This window comes from Suncus etruscus, chromosome 1 (genome assembly GCF_024139225.1).
Source record: "Suncus etruscus isolate mSunEtr1 chromosome 1, mSunEtr1.pri.cur, whole genome shotgun sequence".
Classification (NCBI taxonomy): domain Eukaryota; kingdom Metazoa; phylum Chordata; class Mammalia; order Eulipotyphla; family Soricidae; genus Suncus; species Suncus etruscus.
The window spans coordinates 138,186,826-138,196,748 of NC_064848.1; the positions used below are offsets into that span (position 1 = coordinate 138,186,826).

At 42.1% G+C, this 9,923-nt stretch overlaps 1 non-coding gene across 1 annotated transcript; it reads right to left on the reverse strand.

The window, feature by feature from the left end:
* Positions 1–732: 732 nt before the first annotated feature.
* LOC126028425 (U6 spliceosomal RNA) lies at positions 733–843 on the reverse strand. The gene has a single exon (XR_007502431.1). It is a non-coding gene; the product is annotated as a U6 spliceosomal RNA (small nuclear RNA).
* Between the last annotated feature and the right edge of the window lie 9,080 nt (positions 844–9,923).

The window sequence follows — 9,923 nt, forward strand, 5'->3', positions numbered from 1 at the left end:
AGCATGCCATATGGTCTCCTGAATCTCATGGAATCATTCCTAAATGTAGAACCAAGAGTAACCCCTAAATACCACCAGTTGTAGCCCACACCCACCCTCAAAAATGGAAAGAAAAGATGGAAGCCGATTAAAATAACAAATAACACAGACGTTTTTTTAAGAAGATGTACAAATGCAGATAGAATGAGGGTCAGCATCTGAAGAAGAGAATACTAACCAAAAAGACACAATCAAGGAATCCTGGGACAATGATGGAGAGAAGTAGACACATAGAAGGGTGTAGTGCCTGGAATAGTTTATATATAAAATCCTACTAATAAACAGTTTGTAAACCATGGTGCACACCAAATCATGTCCTGTAAATTTACACCCACCAAAATGAAATATAAATGATAAAAGTCAGAACACAGAGTAGTGGGAGAGCCCTGAGCTCCAATCCTTGTATCTCCAAAATAAAAAGTCAGGAACTGGAGAGATAGGATAGCAGGTAAGGCACTTTACTTGTCTTGCTCGTAGCTGACCTAATTTCAATCTCAAATAGTCCCCCAAATACCGCCAGGAGTGATAGCACAGCGGCTTTTGCCTTGCAAGCAGCTGATCCAGGACCAAAGGTGGTTGGTTCGAATCCCGGTGTCCCATATGGTCCCCCGTGCCTGCCAGAAGCTATTTCTGAGCAGACAGCCAGGAGTGACCCCTGAGCACTGCAGGGTGTGGCCCAAAAACCAAAAAATAAAAAATATGGAATGCTTCATGCTTTATGAATTTGTCATCCATGTGCAGGGGTCATGCTAATCTTCTCTGTAGCATTCCAATTTTAGTATATGTATTTTCAAAGCTAGCAACAGGAGTGATTCTTGAGTGCAGAGTCAGGTGTGACCTGAGGACAACCAGGTGTAACCCAAAAACCAAACCCCAAAAGTCAGATCATATAAGTGTTGGAGATTATGTAGAGAAATCATAACCTATATACTACAGGTTGGACTATAAAATGATATAACCACTTTGGAAAACAAACTGGCAGTTTCTTCAAAAAGTTAAACATGCGGGATGTAATAGTAGGACAGGTGGTAGTGCACTTGCCTTGCACATGGCTGACCTGAATCAATATCTGTAGATGAAGTGATGATGTTGAATCCCAGGCTAGTTCAGGACCAGGCTATTTATCATAGGGGTGGGACAGCAGAGGACAGGTGCTTACAGATTCAAACCACCCACAAAGCAACTTCGAAGAGATGATTTGGTATATTTTAGGTGAGAGTGGGATATTTATAATGTGATTCAACCAAACAGGTAAAAGAAAAAGTAGGGTGTGAGTTCTGTGTGTTTAGGGAAAGCAGTGTGTGAGTTGTCTGTTCAGGGGGCTAGGGGAAAGCAGGGTGTGTGCTTTGTGTTTTTAGCTACAGAAACACAGCACCACCATATGCTCTCATGAGTGCCACCAATAGTGATCCCTGGGTGCATAGCAGGAATGATTCCTGAGCATTTCAAGATATGGCCCCAAAAAAACAAAACCCAAATAAAAATAGTTAAGCATAGAGGGCCAGAAAGATACTATATGGGTACTGTCTTGTCTTGCATCCCTCCTATCCTACTGGTACTGTACGTTCCCTCCCAGCATCAACAGAGGTCACTCCTGAACACAGAGCAAGGAATAGCCCCTGAGCATGATTGGATGTGACCCAAATCCTACCCTAAAAGAAAAATGTGGGCCCGGAGAGATAGCACAGCGGCGTTTGCTATTTCTGAGCAGACAGCCAGGAGTAACCCCTGAGCACCACTGGGTGTGGCCCAAAAACCAAAAAGAAATAATCAAAGAAAGCAAGTAAGAAAGAAAGACAGACAGAAATAAAGAAAGAAAGAAAGAAAGAAAGAAAGAAAGAAAGAAAGAAAGAAAGAAAGAAAGAAAGAAAGAAAGAAAGAAAGAAGAAAGAAAGAAAGAAAGAAAGAAAAAAAGAAAGAAAGAAAGAAAAAGAAAGAAAGAAAAGAAAGAAAGAAAGAAAGAAAGAAAGAAAGAAAGAAAGAAAGAAAGAAAGAAAGAAAAAAAGAAAGAAAGAAAGAAAGAAAGAAAAAGAAAGAAAGGGAAAAAGAAAAATGCAACCTCGAGCTATCATTTGAGCCAACAATTCCATTCTTCAATAGATCCCCCAGTAAAATGGAAACCCATGCACAGAAATAGTACATGAATGTTTACAGCAGCATTATTTGTAATGCTCAGCATGTAGAAATGACCTAAGTATCCATTCACTGATGGCTGGACAAACAAACATGCTACATCTGTGCAAGGCATGTTTATTTCAGCCATACCCAGAAGTGAAATGCTCTTATGTCGATAGCATGGGAGAAGGGAAGAAATGGTGTTAAGGGGTCAGAGAGATAGCATGGAGGTAGGGCATTTGCCTTGCATGCAGAAGGAAGGTGGTTTGAATCCTGGCATTCCATATGGTCCCCGGAGCCTGCCAGGAGCGATGTCTGAGCTTAGAACCAGGAGTAACCCCTAAGCGCTGCTGGGTGTGACCCAAAAAACAAACAAACAGAAACAGAAAAGAAAAGAAAAGAAATTGTATTAAACTAAGAAGCCAGACACAAACATATTCACAACACATACTGTGCAATTTCACTTTGATGTGACATGTTCTTTTTTTTTTTTTTTTTTTTTTTTTTTGATTTCTTATTGGCCCACACCCAGCATGGGGGACCATATGGGACACCGGGATTCGAACCAACCACCTTTGGTCCTGGATCGGCTACTTGCAAGGCGTTTGCTGTGCTATCTCTCCGGGCCCTGATATGACATGTTCTTAAGGGATGAATATAGACAGAAAATGAAGAAAACAGTTGCCAAGAGGCAAAGATGAGAGACACTGAAGGTGACCCTTACAAGTTCTCTTTGTGATTAATTGTGGTGTTGATTGAGGTAAAGATCACACTACTTTCTCAGACATCAAAAACCCTGGACTTTGACACTTTAGTTTGGGGCAGGAAGTTGAGTCCAGACCTGACAGTACTTGTAGGTAGGTCATTCTCAGTGTTGTTCAGGGCACCAAGAAATGCCAGATAGGGATCAGATCTGGGTTTTCTACATGTGCTCAGTCCATTGAGTCATCTCCTAGGTGAAGCTTCTATGCTCTAAATGAGTAAATTTTTTTGGTTTGTTTTTGTTTTTGGGTCACACCCAAAAACACTCAGGGGTTACTCCTGGCTCCATGCTCAGAAATCGATTCTGACAGGCTCAGAGGACCATATAAAATGCTGGGATTCGAACCACTGTCCTTCTGCATGCAAGGCAAATGCCTTATCTCCATGCTCTCTCTCTGGCCCCCCCTAAGTGAGTTTATGATATGTGAGTTGTGTCTCACTATAGTTATAAAAATTATTTCTTTATATATATATATATATATTATATAAATTTTAACCTTTTGGAGCCTGAGTGGTGGTGCAAGCAGTAAGGCATCTGTCTTGCCCATGCTAGCCTAGGATGAACCGCAGTTTGATCCCTGGCATCCCATATGATCCCCCAAGCCAGGAGCGATTTCTGAGCGCATAGCCAGGAGTAACCCCTGAATATCACCAGGTGGCCCAAAAGCAAAAACAAAAAAAAATTATTTATTTTTGTTTTGGGGCCATACCTGGTGGCACTCAGGGATTACTCCTGGCTCTACACTCAGAAATCACTCCTAACAGGCTTGGGGGACCATATGGGAAACCAGGAATCGAATCACCATCTCTCCTGGGTTGGTCATGTGCAAGGCAAATACCCTACCGCTGTGCCATCACTTCAGCTCCTTACTTTTATATTTTATATTTTTTCTTTTTTCTTCTTTTTTTCTTTTTCTTCTTCTCTGCCCCCTACTTTTATATTTTAAATGATCATTGTTATTACATTGACTTAGGACTACACTCAGCTGTGTTCAGGGATCATTCCTGGCAGTTCTTGAGAGTGGTGCCAGTGAGAATGAACCCAGATTAATAGCTTATAAGGAAAGATCCTTATCCCTATGCTATTTTGTTCAGCTTTATTACTATTGTTTTTTTTTTTTGGTGTTTTTTTTTAATTTTGTTTTGTGCCACACACCTGACTGAAAAAAAGATGTTTAACTCCAGGGACTGGAACAATAATAGCACTACAGGGAGGGCACTTGCATTATATGCAGCTTGCCCACCCCCAACACCAACATAAATTGGTCCCAAAAAATTGGGACTTAACCACAGTAAGTACCAATTTCCCTAGTTTTCACTTCCACCTCCAACTCAGGACAAGGCAGAGAAGCCATATCAGTACCCAATACAATCATCTCAGAAGTCTATGTTTATGTTTTTGTTTTGTTTTGCTTTGCTTTTGGGCCACACACACTCAGCGATGCTCAGGAATTTCTCCTGGCTCTACACTCAGAAATCACTCCTGGCAGGCTCGGGGGACCATTATAGAATGCCAGGGATCGAACCCAAGTTGGCTGCATGCAAGGCAAACACCCTACCCACCGTGCTATCGCTTTAACCCCTATTTTCTTATTTTTTGTGGGGGTTCATACTTGGTGGTGGCTCACTAATCACTCCCAGTTGTGCTCAGAATACCAGGCAGTGTCCTTGAATGAATTTGGGTTTTCTACATGTACAAAGCCTGTACTCCAGTCTCTTAAACTGTCTTTCTGGCTGAATTTCTTGCCCTTTATTTAACTTTCCATAGATAGATATGTCTCCAGCTTTGCTGTGCCAACACCCTCCTATCAGGGTACACCTGAAGCCCCCCCCCCTTTTTTTTTACTACATCTGTCAGTATTCAGGACTTACTCTTGGCTCTGTGCTATGAAATCTTTCCTGGCAGGGCTCTAGAGACCATACAGGATTCTGGAAGTTGAACCCAGGTCAGCTGCATGCAAGGCAAGCACCCCACCCACTGTACTACCTCTTCAGCCAATTCTTCCCTGTTTTTTGTTTGTTTTTGCTTTGGGATCATAACAAGTGGTGCTCAATGCTGACTCCTGGCTCTATGATCAGGGATCGTTCATAATAGGGCTCAGTGGAACATATGAAGTGTTAGTAATCAAACCCAGGTTGACCCATGCAAGGTAGGAGCCCTACCCTCTCTACTATCACTCCAGCCTCAATACCTCGCTTTTCACAGTAATTCTTGTCCCCACTCTGTCTTTGAGTCTCAGCCAGTGCAAGTCATAATGCTGATGTCTTGGTTCCAGCAAAGCATTGAATGGCTTTGTTCCTTCCCATGTGGATGATCTTCATCTATTTCTGTAATGCTTAACACTGTGTTCTTAGAGTTTAATGGGGTGCCCAATCAATTGTATTGAGAGCAGCAGCATTGTTCTGTCAAAAAAACTTTTACGTAGAATCCCAATATAGAAAATAGATCAAAATGGCTTTCAAGAGTTTAAAAAAGTCGGTACTCAAATACTGGATGATCTCACTCATCTGGAGTGTTTAAAGAGAAAACGACAACAAGAAAAAAAGCAGTATTGAATGAGGACAGCTTGGCTTTTGAACATATAGTGAAATTATTTATAAAGGAGGGGCAGGTGGGGGAGAGAATGAAGAAGTGAACTAGAAATAACATAGAGTAGTTGGTGGGTGTAGTTACTGTATACATCAAACTCATGAAAGTTATCACTACTGTCACCAGAGCAATAGTACAGCAGGTAAGCACACTTGCCTTGCATGCAGCTGACCTGGGTTCGAACCCTGGCATCCCATATGGTCCTTCGAGCCCACTAGAAGTGATTCCTGAGGGCATGGCCAGAAATAACCTCTTAGTATCACCGGTGTGGCCAACCCCACCCCTAAAAAGTTATCTTTTTTTTTTTTTTTTTTGGTTTTTGGTTTTTGGGTCACACTCAGCAGTGCTCAGGGGTTACTCCAGGCTCCACACTCAGAAATCGCTTCTGGCAGGCTCAGGGGACCATATAGGATGCCGGAATTCAAACCAATGACCTGCATGAAAGGCAAATGCCTTACCTCCATGCTATCTCTCTGGCACCAAGTTATCATTTTTGTTTTTGTTTTTGTTTTGTTTTGTTTTCGAGTCACACCCAGCAGCACTCAGGAATTACTCCTGGCTCTATGCTCAAAAATTGCTCCTAGCAGACTCAGGGGACCATGTGGGATGCTGGGATTCGAACCACCTTCCTTCTGCATGCAAGGCAAATGTCCTACCTTCATGCTCTCTCTCCAGCCCCAGTTATCATTTTTGTAACCACACTACATAAAATATAATATAAAGAAAATAAAGAGAGGAGCTGGGGGAGAGTGGGAGAGTGGGTAGAGTATTTGCTTTATATGGCCAACCTAAGTTTGATCTCCAGCATACCATATGGTTCACTGAATTCTGATTTTTTTTCCTTTGGTTTTGGGGCTATACCCAACAGTCCTCAGGGGTTACTCCTGGCTCTGCACTCAGAAATGACTCCTGACAGGCTCAGGGACCCTATTAGATGCTGGGGATTGAACCCAGGTTGGCTGCGGGCAAGCAAATTTCCTTCCTACTGTGCTTTTGATCCAGCCTCCAGGAGTGATTCTTGAGCACAGAGCTAGGAGTAAGACCTGAACACTGCCAGGTTTGGCCCTCAAATGAAAATAAAAGTGAAATTCTAAATAAATAGAAAGAAAAGAAAAAAGAAAAGACTCACTACTAGGTTGGAAGATAATACAGTGGGTAACTCATTTGCCTTGCATGCAGCTGATACTAGTTTGATCCCCAGAAACCATATAGTCATCTAAGCTCCACTAAAAGATACTTGAGCACCTCTAGGTGTGATCCAAAACAGGAGGAAAGGAAGGAAGGAGGAAGGATGGAAGGAAAAAAGAAAGGAAGGAAAGAAGGAAGGAAGAAAGGAAGGAAGGAAGGAAGGAAGGAAGGAAGGAAGGAAGGAAGGAAGGAAGGAAGAAGAAAGGAAGGAAGGGAAAGAGGGGAGAGGGAGGAAGGAAGGAAATAAGGAAGGAAATAAGGAGTACTGGCCCAGAGAGATGGTATAGCAGGTAGGACACTTGTCTGGCACACAGTTGACTTGGGTTAGATCCCCAGGACCACATATGTTTCCCCCGAGCCCTGCCAGCTCTTGCGGTGGAACATGGCACTTCGTGTGGCAAGAGGATGGAGCACTCTTGGGCCCAGAGATCCAGACAGAACTTTTCTGAGATCCAAGGATATTGGCAGGAACCAGAATGATAGGACACTCACTTTGCAATTCAGCTGGCACTGGTTTGATTCTTGGCACCCCACATGGTCCCCTGAGAACACCAGGCATGATTCCTGAGTTCAGAGCCAGGAGTAACCCCTGAGCATCACCCCTAAACAAAACAAAAAACCAAGGGGCTTGGTAGGTAGGCAGGAAGAAGAGGGGGTCTGAGAAGAGAATAAAAGATACTTCCTCTTTTGTAGGGATGCCCTACAGCCAGTTCACCTACTCATCTGTGGCTTTTTTTTTCATCTGTGACTTTTATTAATTTTTTAGGAATCCCTCTCACTTTACAAGATTATTTTCACAAACATGATCTCATAAGCTATGGTCAATTATTACTTCCTTTCCACACACCCTCCTTTCTCCCTCTTTAAAATGAGGAGAGAAAATTGAAAAGCAATCTTTCATTGTTCTTGGATCAAAGCTGAGCTCCTGACCTTGACCTCTCTAAGAGTCCTTTAATTTTGCTCTGCTTTGTGGTCACTAATTGAACCTTGAACTTGTCAGGGCATGGCCACCAGGAGAAGAGGAAATAAGCAATGTGGTATAGATGTAACTAAGCGATTATTTTTTGCTTCATCAACCTTTAACATAAAAATCAAATTCTAATAAAAATAGATGTACAAATCATAAATACCCTTCAGCTAATACTTTTCTTCAACTAATTTTAATAAGTCAAGCACATCCTCCAGATAACCTTACCATTATGACAGTAAACAGATCATAGACAAAGATGTGGGGAGAGATATGGGAATATTGGTGGAAGGAAGTACTGGGATTGGTGTTGGAACACTGTATTCCTGAAACTCAACTATGAATAACAATGTATATCACAGTGCCTTAATACTTAAAAAAACTTAACGTAAAAAATTAAACTTTTTTTTGGTTTCTGGGTCACACCCTGTGGTGCTCAGAGGTTACTACTAGCTCTGTGCACAGAAATCGCTCCTGGCAGGCTCAGAGAACCATATGGATGCCAGGGATTGAGCCCAATCAGCCATGTGCAAGGCAAACACCCTACCCACTGTACTATTGCTCCAGCCCCAAAATTAAAAAAATTTTTTTTTGTATTTTTGGGTCACACCGGTGGCACTCAGGAGTTACTCTTGGCTCTGCACTCAGAAATCACCCTTAGCATGGGGGACCATATGGGATGCCGGTATTCAAATCACCATCTGTCCTAGATCGGCTGCATGCAAGGCAAATACCCTACTGCTGTGCTATCTCTCCTGCCCAAAATTAAATTTTTTTGTTTTTGTTTTTGGGTCACACCCAGCAGCACTCAGGGGTTACTCTTGGCACTACACTCAGAAATTGCTCCTGGCAGGGTTGGGGGACTATATGGGATGCTGGGATTCGAACCACTGTCCTTCTGATTGCAAGGCAAACACCCTACCTCCATGCTATCTCTCCAGCCCCTAAAATTAAATATTTTTTTTAAAAAATTAGAACATGGAATCAGAACATTGTGCAATGTTCTGGTCTATATCCTTATCTGGGTTAATTCTCACTGCTATGATACTTGATAGCAGAAATATCACCTACCTTACCTACATTACTGATGACAAACAGTTGGGATATGTTTTGTTTGAACTATTATAAGAAAGTACCTATAAAAATTCTAGGGGCTACCCTGTATCTCTCAGGCCAAGCGAATGGCCTTTCTAATTTCCCCAAAGTATACTGCGCCTATGCAAAAAAAAAAAAAAACCCAAAAAACAAACAAAAAAAACCCCAACTTGCTGTATCTGCCTCCTTTTTTCTTTTTATTTCTTCTTTTATTTTTATTTATATACTCTAAATAGGGGCTCCTGCTTTTTCATAGAACCTTAGAACATAAAAATCATTTTGTTCTGCCTCATATTTCTATGTCTGCCTACGAGAATAGAAAATAAAGGGGACGGGACCCAGGGGCCAAGAGGTCTTAGGAGCACTAAGTAAAAAAAAGAAGAAAAAAGTCATATCTAAATACCCATGCTATTCTATTGTCATTGACAATAGAATCAAGAGACCCAAACTTAGCAAGCTAAAAACAAAAAATAGACCTGTTACACTTGTAGTCCAGGGGATTAAAGGTGGAAGTATGGGATGCATGCTGGGAACTATGGTGGAGGGAAGTCAACACTGGTGGTGGGACTGGCCCTAATTCACTCTCACTATATACCTGAAATACAAGAGTGAAAGACATGGCGCTGTAGTGATAGCACAACGGTAGGGCATTTGCCTTGCACGCACCCAACCTAGGACAGACCCAGGTTCGATTTCCGGTATACCATATGGTCCCCCAGCCTACCAGGAGCAATTTCTGAGCACAGAGCCAGGAGTAATGCCTGAGTGCCCCCGAGTGCTGCCAGGTGTGGCCCAAAAACCTAAACAACCAAACCATAATAACTTGTAATTCACAATGGTCTCAATAAAAATTTTTTTAAAAATAAAATAAAATAAAATTATAGGGGTTGGGGCCAGAGATAGCACAACTGGCAAGGTGCTTGCCTTGCATGAGATTGACTTTAGTTTCATCCCCCAACATACCATGTGATCCACCAAGCACCACCAAGAGTAATTTCTGAGTGCAGAGCCAGGAGTAACCCTTGAGCATACTAGATGTGGCCTCAAAACAAAACAAAATTCTAGGAGACTAGGGGAAAACTCAAAGGGCTAGATTATATGCTTTGTATGAGCTGAATCTTTAGTACTACATGGCCCCCCAGCATTGCCAGGTGTAACTCTAGTGGC